Source organism: Chlorocebus sabaeus, chromosome 19 (genome assembly GCF_047675955.1).
Source record: "Chlorocebus sabaeus isolate Y175 chromosome 19, mChlSab1.0.hap1, whole genome shotgun sequence".
NCBI lineage: Eukaryota > Metazoa > Chordata > Mammalia > Primates > Cercopithecidae > Chlorocebus > Chlorocebus sabaeus.
In genome coordinates this window covers 18,416,971-18,439,699 of record NC_132922.1, presented here as the reverse complement: position 1 = coordinate 18,439,699, position 22,729 = coordinate 18,416,971, and the positions used below count along the sequence as shown (strand labels likewise).

The 22,729-nt window shown below is 41.7% G+C and overlaps 1 long non-coding RNA gene and 1 pseudogene across 1 annotated transcript; one reads left to right on the top strand and one right to left on the bottom strand.

The window, feature by feature from the left end:
* Positions 1 to 11,669: 11,669 nt before the first annotated feature.
* On the bottom strand, positions 11,670 to 22,473 carry LOC140709196 (uncharacterized). The gene is made up of 3 exons (XR_012089600.1): positions 22,246 to 22,473; positions 19,528 to 19,611; positions 11,670 to 11,899 (listed from the first exon to the last, which is right to left on the bottom strand). It is a non-coding gene; the product is annotated as an uncharacterized lncRNA (long non-coding RNA).
* Positions 13,734 to 15,565, top strand: LOC103223212 (inositol polyphosphate multikinase-like; annotated as a pseudogene).
* Positions 22,474 to 22,729: the final 256 nt, after the last annotated feature.

The following is a 22,729-nucleotide window of genomic DNA, read 5'->3' as shown; positions in this document are numbered from 1 at the left end:
ATTTGAGACAGGGTCTCTGTCACTCAGGCTGGAGTGCAGTGGCGTGATCACAGCTCACTGCAGCCTTGACCTCCCAGGCTCAGGTGATCCTCCCACCCCAGCCTACTGTGTAGCTGGGACTACAGGTTCTTACCACCACGCTCAGCTAATATTTCGTAGAGACAGGGTTTTTCCATGGTGCCCAGGCTGGTCTTCAACTCTTGGACTCAAGCAATCCACCCACCTTGACCTCCCAAAGCGCTGAGATTAAAGGCGTGAGTCACCATGCCCAGCCTGACACATATAATTGAAGTGTTTCTGAATGTAGAATTTTAGATAGCTTTCAAAACGTATAACTACATGTGTATTCCAGCTGATAAATCACAAATCGCAAATCCTTTTATGATATGCTCAAGAGAACAAGTTGTTGAAAGGAACATGACCTGCCCTAATATAAAACAGAACAAATGAAAATTTTAGGGTTAAGATGAGAGAGTTGCTGTGTTTCAAAGAGAATAGGCACCTTTCATGATATAAATATTACAGTACTAATGTCTATCATTGCTAAGTACAAATTTCTAGAACAAATAAATAGGTCACAAATGATGTATGCCATCTGCATTAATATAGATGATGCTATATTTTGTCCAGCAATGATAAAACAGAGGGTATAATGGGGGTAGGTGCTGAAAGGATAGGTCATTCTGTGTTGTTATAAACAGAAAATTTCAGTGGCTTCCAGATTGAACAAATACATGTATATACACAAATTATATATATATATACACACACACACACACATTGATACTATAGTTATACGTGTATCTGTATACTCAGAAATGCAGCAAAACTAAAAAACCAAAAAAAAAAAAAAAAAACAAAAAAAAAAAAACCAAAAAAACACATTCACATTTCTGAATGCCCATTGGAGGAGAAAGTTTAAAAAGAAGTAGGAAATATAGTGAGAAAATGTACCCATTCTATTAGAGGAGCTGATATCTTTCTTAAGTTTAGAGAGGCAGGCTGAAATACTTAAATGTTTAGGATATGAAATTTAATTGTACAAGTATTTTTTTCCTTGAATTTCCCAGACCAAAAACATATCATTTGATTAGGGTGTATTTTTACAGTACCTAACAATCAAGATTTTGAAATAAAACATTGATGATGGTGAAGAATTTCGATAAATCCTGACATTGTCCTAATTGAAAGAAGTTAATATGTTTTTATATGTGCTAAGAATTGTCTAATTTAAGAACACAATGATGTTGTTATGACTCTGTTGATAAATTTCAAACAATAATTTTTGAAATTATATATAAAAGAATGTTTTTATTTGGCTTTTATTCCAGTTGATTTCAACAATGCTGAGTGAAATACATATATCAGAACAAAATCATGAGGATGTCACAAATGTTAACTATGTAATAGCTACTGTAGGTCAGACTTTTTTTTTTGTTGTTGTTGTTTTCTTTTGAGGCAGAGTCTGGCTCTGTTGCCCAGGCTGGAGTGCAGTGGCGCGATCTCGGCTCACTGCAACCTCTGTCTCCCGGGTTCACGCCATTCTCCTGCTGCAGCCTCCCGAGAAGCTGGGATTGCAGGCACCTGCCACCACACCCGGCTAATTTTTTTGTATTTTGAGTAGAGACAGGGTTTCACCGCGTTCACCAGGATGGTCTCAATCTCCTGACTTCGTGATCCACCCACTTCAGCCTCCCAAAGTGCTGGGATTACAGGCATGAGCCACCGCACCCGGCCAAGAATCTGTTTTTCTTAGTGAAGAGTATCCACATAGACATTCATAGCAAAAAAAAAATTATAAGATGCATCAGAGATAAATAAAATAAAGTGTAGTTTTCCCAAATCTGGATTTAGTTTCTGGTTTGATTTATTTTAACAACAGACATAAGAGATCATTTTATAATGAAGTAAAATTTCACATTATAGAAACAGAATAAAAATACCTTCTTGAAGAAAATGCCAAATCTACTTTTAATCTCAAGGAAATAGGGTTGATCAAATAGATCTGTTAGCATGTTACATATTAATAGACAACCTGCTGTGTAAAATTACTTAAAAGCCATCTTTTGCAAAAATGTTCTCCCATTCTGTAGGTTGCCAGTTTACTCTGATTATAGTTTCTTTTGCTGTGCAGAAGCTCTTTAGTTTAATTAGATCCCATTTGTTAATTTTGGCTTTTGTTGCCATTGCTTTTGGTGTTTTAGTCATGAAGTCTTTGACCATGCCTGTGTCCTGAATGGTATTGAGTTCATGTCCTTTGCAGGGCCATGGATGAAGCTGGAAACCATCATTCTTAGCAAACCAACACAGGAACAGAAAACCAAACACCTCATGTTCTCACTCTTAAGTGGGAGTTGAACAATGAGAACACATGGACACAGGGAGGAGAATATTACACACTGTGGCCTGACAGGAGGTTGGGGGCTAGGGGAGGGATAACATTTGGAGAAATACCTAATGTAGACGACGGGTTGATAGGTGCTGCAAACCACCATAGAATGTGTATACCTATGTAACAAACCTGCATGTTCTGCACATGTATCCCAGAACTTAAAGTATAATAAAAAATAAATAAAATTTTTAAAAAGCCGTATTTTAAAAGGTTTTTAAATTCACAACATACTCCATTTTTGATATAACTTCTAATATTTCTTCTCTGTGGTAGAAATTTGTTTCTGAGAAATAAGAGGCCAAGGACATTAGAAGAGCAAAAAAAGTTTTAAATGTGTTAACATTTTAAAGGCAACTACATATGAATAAAATTAAAACTGTTAAAAATTATTGGAATAAATAATAAAATTATCAAGGTTATAATTAATAAGATCAAATATATTGCTTATGTAATTTTAAAAGTAGTGCAGAATGTTTATTATTCTAGTCTCGCTAAAAATGATAAACTTGAAACATATCTATAGGAAAATAATTACAAAACTCAGCAAGTAACACAGGAGATAATTTGAAGAAATGTTGAAATAGTTTCTTACATAAAGACACTAGGTATTTCTTTCATAAAGGACACTAGGTAAAAGTTCCAGCAACGGGTAGAGAGGTGATCTAGGTACATTTTATTATTGACTACTGATACAGGTTTTCTCCTGAGAAAGTGCACAGTTGGGCATCAGCAGAGGAGACTGATTTAGGTACATTTTATTATTGACTACTGATACAGGTTTTCTCCTGAGAAAGTGCACAGTTGGGTGTCAGCAAAGGAGACAGCACAGGCTCCTCAGATGTCAAGGCAGGGATGCGTCAATGCCCATCACTCCATCATCATAAGTGTGGCTGTGCCTTCCTGTGTCAGGCTCTGTGCCAGCAGCTGAGTGCCCTGTCTTCCCTTCCAGGGTCCTGCCTGAAGTCCTGTGCTCACTCAGCCAGCCCCACCACCTGGGACTAATGGTCACCTCCTTCTGTACTGGAATAAGCAGCAGAGTTAGGTGGACAGTGTGACCTGGCCCCGCCAGCTCTCAGGAGAATCTCTCTCTCTCTCTCTCTCTCTCTCTCTCTCTCTCTCTCTCTCTCTCTCTCTCTCTTTCTCTCTCTCTCTCCCCCTACTCTCTGCAAGACAGTTAATAACAATAAAATCCACCTGGTCAACCCATCTACAACACTCAGCTTTATCCCCATCCCTCTCTCACCGTTCCTCTAGGGACACAGTTACCCTGTGGTTTCTCCTGGGTTCTTTCTCCTTCCTCCTCCAGATCCCTGGGATCAACCATCAACCCTCCTGATAACCCGTCTCCTGTCTGGCTGCCTTCAGGCTCTTTGTTGAACCTGACACCAAAGGATGTCTTTCTAAACTGTCAGTTTCATCTATTCTGCCTCCAGTTCACAACCCGAAACAAACTCAGATAATGAATCAAACCAAACCCCTCACTCTGACACACAAGGACCTTACAGTCTGGACTCCAATGTCCTTACCTGACTTGACACTTACGCTTCACTTGTTCAGTCTTCTCGTCCATGATGTATTCTGTCATCCCCTCAGCATGTCATGGCATTTAAAATGTCTCTTCTTTTTCCAAAGCCCTATCTCTCCCTAGTAATGCTGTGTGAGTATTTGTTCCAGAGCAGGACCCCACAGCCCAGTGAGACCCAAGTCACAATCACCTCCTTCCCTGGCCTCCGTGGAAGGAGCTGCCCAGGACTTTGCTCCCAGAGCCCTCTGCAGCCTCCCTGCAGCCTCCTTTCATTGGATGGGGGTGATATTTTGCCCATGTCCTTCTAGTAACACAAGAAAAACGTATTGAAAAATGATGTTTTTCAACAGGTGCTGGAGAGGCTCTGGAAAAATAGGAACACTTTTACACTGTTGGTGGGACTGTAAACTAGTTCAACCATTGTGGAAGACAGTGTGGCGACTCCTCAAGGATCTAGAACTAGAAATACCATTTGACCCAGCCATCCCATTACTGGGTATATACCCAAAGGATTGTAAATCATGCTGCTATAAAGACACATGCACACGTATGTTTACTGCGGCAGTATTCACAATAGCAAAGACTTGGAATCAACCCAAATGTCCATCAGTGACACACTGGATTAAGACAATGTGGCACATATACACCATGGAATACTATGCAGCCATAAAAAAGGATGAGTTCATGTCCTTTGCAGGGACATGGATGAAGCTGGAAACCATCATTCTCAGCAGCTATCACAAGAACAGAAAACCAAACACTGCATGTTCTCACTCATAGGTGGGAACTGAACAATGAGAACAATAGGACACAGGAAGAGGAACATCACACACCGGGGCCTGTCGTGGGGTGGGGGGAGGGAGGAGGGATAGCATTAGGAGATATACCTAATGTAAATGATGAGTTAATGGGTGCAGCACACCAACATGCCACATATATACATATGTAACAAACCTGCACATTGTGCACATGTACCCTAGAACATAAAGTATAATACCAAAAAAATAATAATGTTTTTTAGTATCAGTAACTTGGGGCATGACCCAGGGCGTGGCCATGGATGCTTCTAGACTGACACTCACCAGGCTCTCAGGCCGACACCACTCACATGATTTCTACTGAGGGAATGCAGTCTGGCGAGAGAGCAGCAGGAGACACTGTGGGTCTCTCCCAGGGTCTGCGCAGTGCGCAGCCACAGCTGTGCCAACCCCCTCCTACCCCACAAATTCCCCAGGGCTGGGCGATGGAGCCTGCACTCACTGAGGCTGACCTGGAAGCTGTACCCTTCCTGGGTGTGGTTCCAGCACCCACTTCTTCCCAGGTCTGGCCTGTCAGACTTCCCCGGTCCGCCAGCCCCTAGGACTTGAATAAATACATGGAGTGAGGTCGAGGCAGGCAATGCGGGAGACACATTGACACCTATAACTCCTCCTCTGTGAGGTCAGTGGAGGGGATAAGAAAGGCCTGGAGCAGCCCACTCCAGCTCTGGACCTCAGAAGGGCTGTGTCCACCATGGCTTCTGTCCTCCTGCTGCTCCTCTCTCACTTCTCAGGTAGGGACAGGCCTCCCACGTCCAGGGCAGGTCCCCCAGGCTTCAGCAGACCCCTCTGGCTCAGATCTTCCAGCAACTTCATGCTGGTAGGTGAGCCAGCAGCCATGTGCGCCTGTGTCTGCAGGTTCCCTCTCCCAGCCTGTGCTGACTCAGCCGCTCTCCCTCTCTGCATCTCTGGGAGCACCAGCCACACTCCCCCACACCCTGAGCACTGGCTTCTATGCTGATTTCTATTGGATATACTGGTACCGGCATAAGCCAGGGAGCCCTCCCTGGTATCTCCTGAGCCACTACCAAAATGTACTTCATGACCAGGGCTCCAGGGGCCTGAGCTGCTCCTCTGGATTGATGGACGGCTAGTCCAACAAAGGACTTTTGCTCATATCTGAGCTCCAGTCTGAGGACGAGGCTATTACTATGGGATTGAGCACAGCAGTGCTTTGCACGCTGACACACACAGGTGGGGAGGTGGGATAAAACCTCCGCCTGCTCAGAGTCTTGTTCTCTGACAATGTTTAGATATTAAAATAACTCACATATACAAACTCCACAGGGACGCACTTTCTGGCTCAAACAATACTCTCTTCTCAATTCTCCACGGAATGTTTCTGAAGTCTCAGGAATGCTGAAAACAAAAACAGAAACCTCAAGCTACCACTGCGGTGTTGCCCGTTATCTAGATGAGCAAAACCCAGAGCCTGTGGAGCTGACTTTTTATTATTATTATTTTTTGGATGAAGGGAAATGAACCTTTCCTAGTTTCCTTTTTGGCCAGAGGCTGGAGAGCATTCAAGCAGATAGACAGTCTCTACAGCATGGACTCTGTCTTTGAGGGATCAGAGCAGAAACCTCCTCTTTCCTCTCCAGTCACCTCTCTCCAACCCCGATCATCTGTGCTTGCGGCTGCCTGAGGCCTGCTGTGACCCAGGGATGAGGCACTAAGGTGAGGACACAGGTCCCAGAGGAGTTCCAGCGAGGATCTGGCCTGAGTCACTCACGGGTAGGTACGTGCACCTTCAGTGTTCAGGTCAGGAGGTGGGAGGTAGGGATGGGGGGAAATGAGGGCCCGAGGCCAGCAAACCTTTCTGTGGGGCGTGAGAAGGTGAAGGGAAGGCTCCACCATTGCTGGAAAAACACCGTTGCCTGCTCTGGGGGAGTTGGGGGATGTTGATTCCATGGATGTGACTTTCCTACAGCTGATCCCACTCAGGACCACGGGGACCCCCATGAGTGATTTTCTGAGATCACAGAAACTATCTAGTGTTTTCTCCTCTCCTACCTTTTACCATTGGAGTTTTTCAACAGTCCAGGTGGCGGGGAGGATTGTGGGACATCACGGAGCAGGAACTCCCCAACCTGTCCATGCAGAATTCCCCCTGTAAAGCTCTTGTTGTGCCCCAGACCCCGAGGTCACCTTCTCCTGCACAGGGAGCAGTAGAGACATCCGGAGTTACCATGGCAACGGGTACAACGGACTCTGAGGCAGAACCACTGTGTTTGTCACCTAGGACAGGGAGGATGGACCGTCAGAGATTTGAGCCTCATTACCCAGATGCAGGTTTGTCCATAGAACCCCTCTGTCCACCTCTGGATGCCAGCATTATGGGTGAGGCTGATTGTCTCTGTCATACAGCTGAACACAGCCTCACAAACAGAAAGAGCTCCTGATCCGTAGAAAAATGGGATAAAAATGTCCCTCTCATCTTACCAGAATGTACGTTGGTCCAAATATTGGCCACGGCGCTGGATGTGTAGGTAGCCAGAGGCAGTGGATGGGCCCGGGGGGATACGGCAGGGTGGGCGCTTGTGGGGTCAAGGTAGAAGTGGTGAGTGATGGCCCCCCGAGGTTGAACGTGTTTTGGTGCCCGAGGCTGGCTGGCCTCCCACAGCAGAGGTTGGAGCTGGACTGGAGCTGGAGGTGCCAGGCCTCCAAACTGGAGACAGTGGTCAAAGGCGGGGGTCTGTGCTGCTGCCCCTCAGGGGCCCCAGGTATGGGCTAAGCAGTGGCTCCAGGGTTAGTGGAAAGTTTCAAATTTGGGGTGGGGCCACAGAACCCCAGTGCAGGAAGGTGGTAGTGTCCTTGGCTGAGGCTGTGCTGCCACCTAGGGGTGTGGGAAGGGTCTGGGAAGAAGGAAAGAGGCTCCCACTGGAGCCAGCAGGAGGCCCTAGAATGAGAGGCTAGGAAAGGGGAGGAGTGTTCGTGGGGTGACAGTCCACTGGGGAGCCAGTCCTGCAGATGTGCTGGCTGAGGGCCTGGAACTGGCTGCGCATGCAGCTACTGGCTGACCAGGGAGAGAGGGGCACTAGGACCCATGGGGAGAGACAGCCCCTGAGTGAGGAAGACAGGAGAATCCATACACATTTTTGGTGGGGTTGACTACTTCATTACAGGGGTGCTGGCAGGTGTGAGGAAGGCTGAACTGGCACCTGCTGCAACTGGCTGAACTGGCACGGCTGAGGCCGTGGGGCAGGACTCAGATGTCTTGGGCAGCCCCCAGCCTGGGTCAGTGCCTTCTGTTCCTCTCTTCGAAGAGCTAGACTTGTATCCTTGCTGCCTCACCCATGAGCACCTCTGTTCCTGGTTTCCTCTCCCAGTCTGCACTCAGTCGCTCACCTCCCTATCTTGATCTCTGAGAACTTCTACGAGACTTGCCTGTGCCCTGAGCAGTGGCTTTAGTGTTGATGACTTTGTGACCACGAGGTATCAGCAGAAGCCAGGCAATCTTCTCTGGGTTCAACTGTACTCCTCAAGTCCACCGTGGGGATTAGAAATCCAGGGGCTTGGCCGGGCGTGGTGGCTCACGCCTGTAATCCCAGCACTTTGGGAGGCCGAGGCGGGTGGATCACGAGGTCAGGAGATCGAGACCATCCTGGCTAACACGGTGAAACCCCGTCTCTACTAAAAATACAAAAAATTAGCCAGGCATGGTGGCATGCACCTGTAGTCCCAGCTACTCGGGAGGCTGAGCAGGAGAATGGCCTGAACCCGGGAGGTGGAGCTTGCAGTGAGCTGAGATCACACCACTGCACTCCAGTCTGGGTGACAGAGCAAGACTCTGTCTCAAAAAAACACACAAACAAACAAAAAGAGAAATCCAGGGGCTTCGCTGAGTCCAAAGATGCCTTCACCAATGCAGGGGTTCTGCACATCTCTGGAATGTGACCTGAGGATGAGTCTCTCTGTTGCTGTGGACGTGCGGAAATCAGTGATGTTTACGTGGCGCTCCAGACCTATGGGTAATTGAGGCTAAAATCTCCCGTGTTCTCTCTGCCTGGTGCTGTCACTGCTGCACCAAGTCTAGATCAGCAAGTGACTGCTATTGTCATTTCTTCAGTAAACACCTAAACGCCTAATTTCCCTAGGACACATAACTGTGAAAATGTCTTTTTGTTGTTGTTAAAATGTTAATTTCATACAGTACTCAAAGCTTCTCACCTGGATCATGTATACAGTGGCATCAATCAGTTCTCAGGGCTCAGTATCTCTCCAGGGAGCTGATGGAGGAGGAAGGAGGTGCTGATCTCACCTATGCCAAGCCCAGGGTCTAGCCCTGACTCAGAGATGTATGTGGTATGAGAGTTTCTTGTTGGTCACTGGGTCCCATGTATCCCATCCCCAGCTCTCCTGAGCAGCTCTGAGAGTGAGGTCACCTCCCCCATAACTGCTCATTTCAGTCGGCCTCTCTGCAAACCGGGCTTCCCTCCTGAGACTCAAAGGAAGCAGATGTGTGACTCCAAGGATGTTGGACAAACAGAGAGAGATGTCCACAGTGAGATGTGACTGTGTTCATAATCTCCCAGCATGCACAGGACTCCCAGCATCAGGATCCCTCCCCCTCTGAGTCAGGTCCTGTACTGGGCACCCTCTCCTGCATCTTCAGGTCACTTGCTGCTCATGCAGAGCCTTCAGTGAGCCTGGGGACACTCAGGAATGAGGGACATTCTCAAATGAATAAGATCCATCTCACACAGTAGTGAAGGAGCATCATGGATTTGTAGGGGAGCTGTGTCCTCATGCTTGGGGTCTCAGGAAGCGACTCTGGGGGTACCCTGCACTGGCTTGACCTCCCTTTCTCCCCCTTCTCTGCACAGGTGAGTGACTGAAGGGTTTGAAAAGGGCTTGACAGGAGCTCCTTCATTGTTTCTCTTTTCCACCCCCAGTACAGAGTGGGGCCTTTGTATCGGCTTCAAATAATATAGAGAATCCAGCACGACAGACAGTCTATGCGTGACTCCAAGGTCTCTCTCAGGAGAGAAGACATGAATTTGACTCACCGGTAAAAATTTCTCAACATAACTCATTCTCACAAAAATGTGAATCAGAACCACACTCAGATACAGTCTCATGCCACTTAGAATCTGAGCCAGATCTCTAAGAGATGAAATGAAAAAGAGTTTAATACAAAAGAGTTTGGGAACACTAAAAGTGTATGCATATAGTGAAGCAGAAATCAGTGAAGTGATTTAACGTTTGAATTTTTTCATATCATTGTGAGGGATTAGGATGACAGATAAATAGGATATGGTTGAGATTGGATGATGTGTGCAGAGGGATTGTTGGGCTATTTTTTATATTTTGTGTAACTTCAAATTTTTCTTTTATACATACATACATTATATATATTATATATACACACAGAAAACCATATATATGATTGTGTGAATATATATATTGTATACATATATACATATCATTCTCCATTCCCATCTGTGATGATATATGTACACTCTGCTATTAAGTGATATTCAAAGCTATCACAATATGTGCATTCAATCTGACCTGCAGTCGAAGCCCATCTCCTGCTAACAGGACAGGTGGATCTAGCCTGAAGGTCATAGAAGGAACAAGAGTTCAGGGTTTCCCAGGACAGAAACTTGACTGAGGCTAGAGGGACTGTGATGTTCCTGGTGTGACCCAGAGATGGTAGCTGGGGCTCCCTCAGATGGTTCTTTTAGATACATCTTTTCCTAAATGTGGGAAATGCTCCTGTGGGCATATGTATGTATGTTTTGGTTTTAGGTTTATATTTTCCTTCTCCCTGTAGAAGTTTTAAAGTGTTCCTAGTGTCGCATATTTTCTACTTACATATGTTAGCGGTGATTTTGGTGTCTAATCTCCCCACTGCCGTAAATGGCTTGGCGCTCTCTCTCTCTATATATATATAGTGTATATGCCTATATATAATGTATATGCATATACTTATGGTGTATATGCATATATATAGATATAGCCAAGCCATTGCATTGTCTGTGGGCATAATTCCCCTCATAACACACACATTATACACACACACACATATGTATGTGTATACATTTTCCTTGTGGCAGCGACGGTGGGGGGGGGGGTTGGACACCAAAATCACCACTAACATATATAAATAGAAAACATGCGACACTAGGAAAACGTTAGAACTTCTACAGGGAGAAGGAAAAAACAAACCTAAAAATAAGGCATCTTAAAGATTGGGAGAGAATTATGGAAAATCCTATATCCAAAAAAGGTTGTTTTCTAACACATAACAATAAACTGACACTACTAAGTGAAAAACAACAAGGAACACCCAAGCTAAGAGGCCCTGAACAGACATGTGTGGAAAGAAGACATGAATCTGACTCACAGGTAAAAGTTTCTCAACGTAACGCATCCTCACAAAAATGTGAATCAAAACCACACTCTGATACGGTCTCACGCCACTTAGAATGAATATTACGAAAAACAAAAATCAAAATTGTTGAAGGCAATGGCCAGAAGGCAATAGACTTGCAGAGAGGAAAACTCTTGTACGCTCTTTGTGGGAATGTAAATTAGAATATATACTATGAAGGCCGGGCACGGTGGCTCAAGCCTGTAATCCCAGCACTTTGGGAGGCCGAGACGGGCGGATCACGAGGTCAGGAGATAGAGACCATCCTGGCTAACACGGTGAAACCCTGTCTCTACTGAAAAACACAAAAAACTAGCCGGGCAAGGTGGCGGCACCTGTAGTCCCAGCTACTGGGGAGGCTGAGGCAGGAGAATGGCGTAAACCCGGGAGGCGGGGCTTGCAGTGAGCTGAGATCCGGCCACTGCACTCCAGCCTGGGCGACAGAACAAGACTCCATCTCAAAAAAAAAAAAAAAAAAAAAAAAAGGAATACACACTATAAAAAGTACTTGTAGGTTCCTGAATATATTAAAAGTATAACTACCACTCCAGCTAGCAATCCCGCCACAGAGTACACATTTAGAGGAAATGAAATCCCGGTGTCTAAGAGTTATCTGCCTTCCCACGTTTCCTGAAGCACTAGTCACAATAGCCAAGATACGGAATCAACCTACCTGTCCATCCACAGATGAAGGGATAAAGGACCCGCAGTACATGTACACAATGAAATACTTTTCAGCTCTAACACTTCTAGACATCATATCATCTGCAGCCATGTGGAGACACCTGGCGGACAACAGGTGAAATGAAATGAGCCTGGTAGAGAGAGACCCACACTGCATGACCTCAGGAACGTGGAATCCAAAAAACATTGACTCCTAGAAGTAGAACACCCAATAGTGGTTACCAGAGGTTGGGAGGAGGAGGGGGCCTGGGCAGAGACTGGTAATGGGTACAAAGTGACGCTCAGATGAGAGGAATCCATTCTGGCATTCTATACCACAGCAAGGTGACTCAGGTCACAGTATCAAAGCAAATTTTTCAAAATAAGCTGGAAAGAATGGCTCAGAATGTTCTCTCCACAGAGAAATAATAACTGTGGGAGGTCACAGAGATGCCAGATATGATGATTTGATCATGAGGCTACATAAAAATATATCAAAATGTCAGGAGGCGGTGGCTCACGCCTGTAATCCCAGCACTTTGGGAGGCTGAGGCAGGCGGATCACAGTCAGGAGATCGAGACTATCCTGGCTAACACGGTGAAACCCCGTCTCTACTAAAATATGCAAAAAATTAGCTGGGCGTGGTGGTGGGCACCTATAGTCCCAGCTACTGAGAAGGTTGAGGCAGGAGAATGGCATGAACCCGGGAGTCAGAGCTTGCAGTGAGCTGAGATTGCACCACTGCACTCCAGCCTGGGCAACAGAGCGAGACTCTATCTCAAAAAAACAAATATATATATATATGTATATACATATATTTCATTTTATATATTTAATTATATATTCATTCATTTATATATTTCATTATTTTTTTCATTGTTATAGACTATAACAATGAAATTGTCATCAAATTCTATAACAATGAAATTGTCATCAAATATTGGTACTATTCATTCTATCTGGAACGAGACAGTATCAGAGTATGGTTTTGATGTATGTTTTTGTAAGGATTTGCGATGTTGAGAATCTTCGCTTTTACCTTCTCTTTTATCAATCTCATGTCTTCAGGTCCTTCACCCAGTCTTACACATCAAAGTGAAACAAGTTCACAGTAACTCAGTAAACATCACTAATCATGACAAAAAGAAAATGAAAACCACACTCACAGCACCTTACACTAGTTGCAATGAATGTTACCCCCAAAAAGATGAAAAATAGTAAAAGAAAGGCAATTACTGGTGTGAGTTTCCAGAGACTCCTCTCCACAGTTGGTGGGAAGGTAAACCGGTATACACATTACAGAAACAACTTGGACCTTCCTCCAAACCTTCGGACTACAACTACTGTTTCAACCAGCAACTCTCCTACTAGGTATACACTCAAAGCAACTGAAATCAGGACACAGAAGAGAGATTTGCTTTCCTGTATGAATTCCAGCACTATTCACAAGAGCCACGGTAAGGAATCAACCTACCTGTCCATTACAGATAAGGAATAAAGAAGCTGTCCTATTGCGTAGACACCAGAATGCTTTTCAACCAGGAAAGTATAAGGAAATCATACCACGTGGAGCCACACGGTTGCACCCGGAGGGCAGGATGGTAAATGAGATGAGCCAGGCAGAGGAAGACAGAGAAAGACAAACTTTTGAGTCATCTCACTCATTCAGAATCTAAAAAACATTATCTCTAAGCCTTAGAGAGTGCAATAGTCATTACCAGACCTTGTGAAGGAAGAAGAGGGATGGCCAGGGAGGATATGGGAGCACAAAAATCACCACTACCATATGCAAATATAAGCACATGGAACCAGGTAAAACTTGATAATTTCTTTTCTTTTTCTTTTCTTTTTTTTTTTTTTTTTTTTTTTTTTTTTTTTTTGCGGCCCAGGCTGGAGTGCAGTGGTGCAATCTCAGCTCACTTCAAGCTCCGCCTCCCGGGTTCACGCCATTCTCCTGCCTCAGCCTCCCGAGTAGCTGGGACTACAGGCGCCCGCCCCCACGTCCAGCTGTCTACTGGGTAGCGCCAGGACCAGCGGCAGAGGAGCAGGAGTCGAGAGCCGCGCTCCCCCGAGAGTTAGGCAGAGGAGCGCCCGCGCCCCCGCGGCGTCAGGGGCCCCCTCCCCGGGCCTCAGTGGGCACCAACCGCGGCAACCCCCGGGTCTCCTGGCACCTGAGCGGCCCCGGGGTTCTCCGGGGCCCCCTCCCTCGCCCTATTTTTTTTCCTGCTCTCGTTGCCGCTACCGCTTCTGCTCTCCGTTATGGCAACAGAGCTGCCAACCCCACCTCCGGGTCGAGGCCCCGGGTCCCCCAGAAATGCTGACCCCACCGGCGATCGAGGCCACCCCTGAAGGCACTCTGCAGCCGGCGGACGGCCGACTCCGTTTTCTAAACGGCTGCGTGGACAAAGTGGGTATACTGCAACATCCAGATGGCACGATTGTGAAACAGTTACAGCCACCTCCAAGGGGCCCAAGAGCGCTGGAATTCTGTAATATGGTTTATGCTGCTGACTGTACTGATGTTGTTCTTCTAGAGCTACGAAAATATTTGCCAAAATATTATGGTATCCGGTCACCTCCCACTGCACCAAACAATTTATACCTAAAACTGGAAGATGCGACCCATACATTTAATAAGCCCTGTATAATGGATGTAAAGATAACGGCAAAAAAGCTATAATCCTTTTGCCTCATCTGAGAACATTCAGCAACAGGTCAGCAAGTGCCCATTAATGGAAGAGATTGGGTTCCTGGTCCTTGGCATGAGGGTTTATCATGTTCGTTCCCATAGCTATGAGACACAAAACTAGCATTAAGGAAGAAGCTTAACAAAATAAACTATAAAGGATGGAGTCTCCAGATTTTTTCGTAATAGGTACTGCTTAAGAAAAGATGCCGTTTGTTGCTGCTAGCATTCAGAAGCTTGAGAAAACTGCAGTGGTTTGAAAACTAGAAGCAGCTTAACTTTTTTCTTTTCTTTTTTTTTTTTTTTTGAGACGGAGTCTGGCACTATCGTTCAGGCTGGAGTGCAGTGGCGCGATCTAGGCTCACTGCAACCTCTGCCTCCCAGGTTCAAGTGATTCTCCTGCCTCAGCCTCCAAAGTAGGATTACAGGCACCTGCCACCATGCTCAGCTAATTTTTTGTATTTTTAGTAGAGATGGGATTTCACTATGTTGGCCAGGCTGGTCTCCAAAGCTTGACCTCGTGATCCACTTCCCACCGCCTCCCAAATTGCTGGGATTACAGGCGTGAGGCATCAAGCCGGGCCCAGAAGCAGCTTAATTTTTGTGCAAGTTCATTACCGTTTATGAAGGTTCATCTCAGTCATCCACTCCAAAATTGAATGACAGAACTTTGGCAGAAAAGGTTTTGTCCAAAGGACAACTGCCAGACACAGAAGTACTAGAGTACAATAACTTTCATGTATTAAGTTCCACAGTGAATGGAAAAAGAGAGGCTTCAGGAGGCAAAAGCTTGTCAAAGATGGATGCTCGTCACAGGCAAATGTATACAAAAAAGCATTACAGTCAGACTTCATTGAAAGTTGAAAATCTGAAGCAAGACAATGCGTGGAAAGCATGTCACAGGAACACTTAAATGGAAATGTACTTTCCCATCTGGAAAAAGTTTTCTACCATCTTCCCACTGGTTGCCAAGAGATTGCTGAAGCGTAAGTGGGAATGACAGATTTTGCTCAATTGTTCTCTAGCAACACAGTAGATGAGGGATATGTTTATAGGCTAAAGCATTTAGTTTCTGTACTTTGAAGTATTTTAGACAATTGAATCATTTGTTGCAGTCTTTTTAAGGGGTAGGTCAATCATAATGAAGAGCAGCAGCCAATATCGCTGCACCTGTAATGCTATGTAAAAAATCTGTATTGTGAGTTGACATTTTATTTGTCTTTATACTTTCGGAAGAAAGGTTAACTTTTTCATAATCTTACTCAGGAAAACTAATTGTTTGTTCATTAGAAAACTATGAAGAGTAAAGAAACTTAGGAACGTTAAGCAGGGAATGTGGTGGTACATGGCTTAAACATCTTTTTGGCTCAAGCAAAATGCAAACCATTAATCAGTCATGAAGAGTTTAGTTAGCTTTCTGTAGCCAATTCATGAGATCTCCGTCCACCCAACCTTGACAACAAGCCATATCTAAACTACTACATTATTAGAACACCTACCAAAATCTCGAAAGCACAAGTAGATGTCCTTAGTATTGCTATGTATGAAGTTATTAAAACTGGAGAAAATTCTACTTCAGAAATAAATACTGTTTAGGTTTTACATTAAAAGTTCAGACCAGCATATCAAAGGGTGCTTCTTAGTGAAATGATTTAAAATTGTTGCATTCCAAAGGCATGTTTTCTCTTTGATTTTTACATCTCTCTCTTTCTTAAAATATTATACTTCATGAAAAAGACAATTGACATGGATGACAACAAAAACAAAAGTCTTGAAATTAAAGGCACACTAACTGTTCTTACCGGGGTTAGGAGAAGACAGATGTTATTTTCAACAAACAAAATATTTTTCTTTACAGTCTTTCATTTATGAGAAAATTGGAATATAAATTTATTACATTGTGAAAAGTAGCATAAACCATATACCTTTTTATCTAAATGCAACTTCAAAAAAGTAAATAATTGAAGTTTTATTTCTCCTCTAAATAACTTGAATTTTTTTCTTTAAAAATTTATGTATTTGTATGTTCCTGTTTAGTTAAGTGGTAGTGTAAATGTATGTTGTTAAAAGTTATTTCTCAGAATTATGGTAAGCTATGAAACACAATATCTAGTTAGGTTGTTACCAAAAATACTATGTTTAAATTAGTCCATCATATGGCATTTGGTGTGTATCTAAATTCCTGCTTCTATTTCACTCTCACTCAAAACAATTTTATATCGTGTTCAACAGTGAAATTATAATTTAATTTCATGGGGGCAGGGGCAGTGCTACAGCTCCTGGAAAAATCAGATTTGTATTATCTTTGTTTCACACCCACCACCTTAAAAAAATCAGCTAGTTATGTGTCATTGAAAACATTTAAAACTTTGAGTCTTCAAATACATTTGATGTTAATGTATCACTTGCACTTTGATTCACAAATAACATTTCTAAGTAGTTAGCAGTTTTGTCCTATTTCTGGAAAACATTTTGAAGTTGTAAATTGTTTCTTCTCTTTTTCTTCCAGAGTTACAATTTTTTTTTTTTTTTTTTTTTTTTTTTTTTTTTTTTTTTTTTTTTTTTTTTTTGGTCTTTTTGCGACAGAGTCTCGCTCTGTCGCTCAGGCTGGAGTGCAGTGACTCGATCTCGGCTCACTGCAAGCTCCGCTTCCCGGGTTCACGCCATTCTCCTGCCTCAGCCTCCCGAGTAGCTGGGACTACAGGTGCCCGCCACCACGACTGGCTAATTTTTTGTATTTTTAGTAGAGACAGGGTTTCACTGTGTTAGTCAGGATGGTCTCAATTTCCTGACCTCGTGATCCGCCCGCCTCAGCCTCCCAAAGTGCTGGGATTACAGGCGTGAGCTACCGCACCTGGCCGCAAATTGTATTTTTAAATCCAAGCACCTTTGTTGAGGTGTGGAGAAAAGCATCACAATTTTATGTTTATCTTACCTTCCCAACCCTCTTTGGGGGTACTTTGCAAATACCCGAGTCCAAACAGAAGTACCAAATAAATGCTCTATGAATTCTATGCTTAGTAAACTATTAAACCTGAATAACTTAAAAGATCATGTGTATTTTGTAACAGCAAAATTTGATTTTAATTTTTTATTTAGAATTGGTTATTTTTCATAGGTACTTCCAATTTTTCTTCACTTTTCAAATGGATATTGGCTATAGTCTTATGTTTTAATGGGAATGAATTTCAGGTCATAATTAATCATCAGGAAATTTTTAGTTTTATTTTTTCTTTTACAATATGGACTTTGTTATTTTTTGTATAGTGGTTCAATAAATCTTAAGCTCAGAAAATTAAACACTACTTTTAATCTTAAGAAGATACTGGCCGGGCGCGGTGGCTCAAGCCTGTAATCCCAGCACTTTGGGAGGCCGAGACGGGCGGATCACGAGGTCAGGAGATCGAGACCATCCTGGCTAACACAGTGAAACCCCGTCTCTACTAAAAAATACAAAAAACTAGCCGGGCGAGGTGGTGGGCGCCTGTAGTCCCAGCTACTCGGGAGGCTGAGGCAGGAGAATGGCGCAAACCCGGGAGGCGGAGCTTGCAGTGAGCTGAGATCCGGCCACTGTACTCCAGCCTGGGCGACAGCGCGAGACTCCCTCTCAAAAAAAAAAAAAAAAAAAAAAAAAAGAAGATACTGAGGCTTTTTTTGTATGGGATGATATCAGTCTATGTACAATGAATTTAATAAAAAGTATTATCAGATTTTTTACACATTTTAGCTCAATAAAATCTGAGTAACTGTTCAAGATTTTTTTATCTGTATTTGGAAGTATAATTTTGTAAAATCAGTGTCTTACCTTTTTGATACAATAGATCATGGTTTATTTTTAATAAAGCAAGAAGCCCTTTTATCTGTTGTTTTTCAGGGAAGGGATTAACATTTAATTCTGTTTGTTTACATTTGTTATCACTGTTATCCAATGCTCATTTTATGTTGCTTTATAAGTAAGCTTAGGTATAACAGAATAAGTATCTGTTTATTCTAATCTACATGTGACTATTTCAGTCTCTCTCAGTCACTTAATATTATGCTGAAATTTACCACTGTGGGGGATGAATGATCACTATTCACCACGTGTATTTGAACATGTAAATGCTTTAAAAATAAGCATAATACGGATATAGTTTGGGTTAATAGGATTCTCATATTTTCCCCTATGAAACATAAGTAATGATTTTAGTGTATTTCTTATGGAATATACTCATTTAAAAAGGAGTTTAAGAAATTGTATATGTGAATAATACCTTTCTCTAATAAAAATTTAAATTGCATAATAGTTTTATAATAAAGTATTTACATGAATTGATATTTTAATATGGGTGGACATTGCATAGATTCAAATAAATTAAAATCAATGATAAATGCTAAATATTTTATCTAAATAGCACACCAACATGGCACATGTATACATATGTAACAAACCTGCACGTTGTGCACGTGTACCCTAGAAACCCTAGAACTTAAAGTATAACAAAAAAATTAAAAATATATTTTATCTAAATAGTTTTTCAAGAAACAGTTATGAAAATGTGTATATTAAATGACTGTAATGTGGAGCTTGTAATATTTCAACTCAGTATTCATTATTCTTTGTTTTGTGTGTCTAGAAAGATTGCACTTACTTTTCATCTTTATGCTACAATTTGCTCTTATGGGGCACTAAACTGTGTTCAACTGAGTAAGGACCTTTGTCTGTATTTTGATTGAGCATAATTTAGTATTTTATGATTTCCAAAATGACGTTCTTATGTCTATCAAGTCTATGTATCAAATTTATAACATCGTTTAAGAAAAAGGAATTTCCACAGATATTTCAGTTGGAATTTTTTGTTTCACGCAATTGAAAATATATTTGTTTCTAGGGTTTGGAATATTATAGAAGATGCAGGATGAAAGAAAATGATAGAATAACAAAAGAATTCTGTTTGTGATATTACAGGAATTATGTCCACTATAGTAAAGCATTGTCATCATTTTAGTACATTTTCTCTTAGTAGTTTGGCATTTTATACTTTAAAACTTGATTTGTTTTAAAAATTGTTTACAATGCTTACCTTCTTTCTCCAGTGCCTTTAGTCTTGATTTGATACGTTTGTACCCTCAGTTTTCCTATTACATGTTTTTGATGTTTTCACAGCCTAGGAAACATTGATTCCTTTTTAATAATTGTCAATCTGGTTATCTAAAGAGGTAACAATTATCTGTTAATGCTTTGGAAAAACAAATAGGGTTGCCTGTGGAGGCCAGGCTTCTTAGTTCATTCAAAAATATTTCTTGGATTTATGGCATGTGTTAAGTATTCTTAGCCCCCAGTATTAAAACCGTGAACCAAACAGATAAGGCCCTAACCATTTCAGCATTCTGTTTAGATGCGGCGGGATTGGGGACTTAATTAAATTAGAGATATAGAAAAATATGCATCTAAATAAGATAATAAGTATGGGGTTGAAATGAAGCATCTAACAATATATTAAAGAAGTTAGAAGTAATATTTTGCAGTATTGTAACCTCTATTTAAGTTTGGGTAGCAGCTACAGATAGCGTAAAAAAGCCTTAATTTTTCACTTTCCTTGCTGGCAAAGGTACATTTATTTAGACTGTCCATTTAGTGTTTAACATAACATTACTGTGAAAAATATTCCATTACATATTCCCAAGCAAATGAGCTGCATCTTCTTTACTTTATTTTACAGTTTGGTACAACAATTTTAGGCCTCAATCTTCTCTTCACATCACTGGCATTTTAAATTTGGGAATAAATATGAAATTCCTTTGGACTCAGTATACTATTACTTTGAAAACGCATTAATTTCTTAGGAAGGTTTGGAGCCTCTCTTTTTTTGAGTTAATACTTAAATTCTCTGCTTATTTTTACAGCCTGTACTAAGTGAAAATAGTATTTATGCAAGTAAACAAATCACTATAGGCTTTCAAGACTTTAATTTTAAATTTCGTCATCATTGAGGTTGAAATTTTTTACCTGCTGTCCACTTAAAATGTATATTAACAATTTGTGATGTGAAATAGTTTTAGGTATGATGTATGATGCACCTGCATATAAATTAAAATGGTATGCACAAAGACACTTTACTATGGGAGCTGTACTGGAAGATTTATGAAAGCATGTGAAATTGTACCTAAAATTGTGTTATTAGTGACTATAAACAGCAATGCTAAATTTATTGTACTTGATGAATGAATGTATTTAGTCTGGTCACAGTTACTTTGGTTTAAATGTATAAATGTCTTTAGAGTTTTTTTTTTTTAAGTGTAATTTGTACTATTGTGGGAGTATACTTGGACTGCAGGGGTTATTATCAATGTGTGATTTGTGTTTTTATTTTATTCATTATATATAAAATACATATTTATATATATTTATTTTATATATTAGATGATTTTATAGAATCATCTAATATATAATCATCTAATCATCTAATATATAGAATCATCTAATATAGAATATATATAGAATCATATATAGAATATATATAGAATTATCTAATATAGAATCATCTAATATAGAATATATATAGAATCATCTAATATATAGAATCATCTAATCTAATGTGATATACTATTTTTATAAGTGATAGTTACATAATTCTAAAAACTGCATATTTGAAAACCTACTAAAATGTTTTGCATTAGAAAAAAAATGAGCTAGAAAATAGGATTCTGAATGTTCTCTTCACAGAGAAATAATTATAGAAGGTCACAGAGATGCCAAATACTGTAATTTCATCCTCGTGCTACATATATACAGATCAAAATATCCCCCCAATCCTCCCATTATATGCATGTACACAATGGCAGTGAAATTGCCATACAATTTCGGTAATATTTGTTCTAACTGCAGTGAGGCGGCATCTGAGTGTGGTCTTGATCCACATTATTGTGAGGATCAGTGATGCAGAGAATCTTTGCTTTTCCCTGTGCCTCAATCTCATGTCTTCAGGTCCCTTTGCCTAGTCTTCGACATAAAATTGAAAACAAGTACACAGTAACTTGGCGAGCATCGGCAATCATGAGAAAAATGTAGATCAAAACCACAATCAGATATCATCTCTCTTTAGTTGAATTGAATGTTACAAAAAAAGATTTAAAAAACACAAAAAGAAAGACAAATGCTGGTGTGAATATCCTCCCCCTTTCCCCTTTCCTTTCGTTTCTCCTTTGCTTTCTCCTTTCCTCTCCTTTCCTTTCTTTTTTTTTTTTTTTGATGGAGTTTTGCTCTTGTTGCCCAGGCTAGAGTGCAATGGCACAATCTTGGCTCACTGCAACCTCCACCTCCTGGGTTCCAGTGATTCGCTTGTCTCAGCCTCCTGAGTGGCTGGCATTACAGATGCCCACCACCACGCCTGGCTAAATTTTTTTTTTTTTTTTTTTTTTTTTTTGTATTTTTAGTAGAGACATTGTTTCACCATGTTGGCCAGGCTGGTCTTGAACTCCTGACCTCAGGTGATCCACCCACCTCGGCCTCCCAAAGTGCTGGGATTACAGGCGTGAGCCACCGTGCCTGGCCGGTGTGGATTTTTAGAGAGGGGGAATTCTTCTCCACACTTATTGGGGAAGTAAACTAGTACCTACACTACAGAAACAACGTGAGGCTTCCTCCAAACATTAAAACTACAATGACCATTTCCACTAGCAACCGTACTGCTAGGTATACATTTAACCCACATGAAATTGGTACATGGAAGAGAGAGGTGATGCCTTCTGGTGTGGACTGCAGCACTATTCACGGGAGTCAGGGAAATGAATCCACCTACCGTCCATATGCAGATGAAAAAATAAACTCCCATGTGTACACAATGGACGACTCTTCAGCCAGGAAAATTCAATGACCTCACCTCATAGGGAGCCCTGTGGTTGTACCTGGAGGATGTGATGGTAAATGAAATGAGCCAGGCACAGAAAGACAAACCTTGTATTATCTCATTATCTCACTCATACAGAATCTAAAAAAAAAAACTTTATTTCAAAGACTTAGAGAGTGCAACAGTGGTTACTAGAGCTTGGGGGAAGAAGGGGGGATGATAAGGGATTGGAAATGGGTGCATAGAAAATTACCACAAATGTATGCAAATATAAACATGTGGGACTAGGTAAAACTTTGGAATTTCTACAGAGTGGAGGAAACAATGAACCAAGAGTTAAGCACCCTAAAAACTGAGAGAGAATTTTGGAAGAAAATTCTATCTCTGAAATGGATTCTCATCTAACACGTACAACAAACTGACACTACTAAGGTGA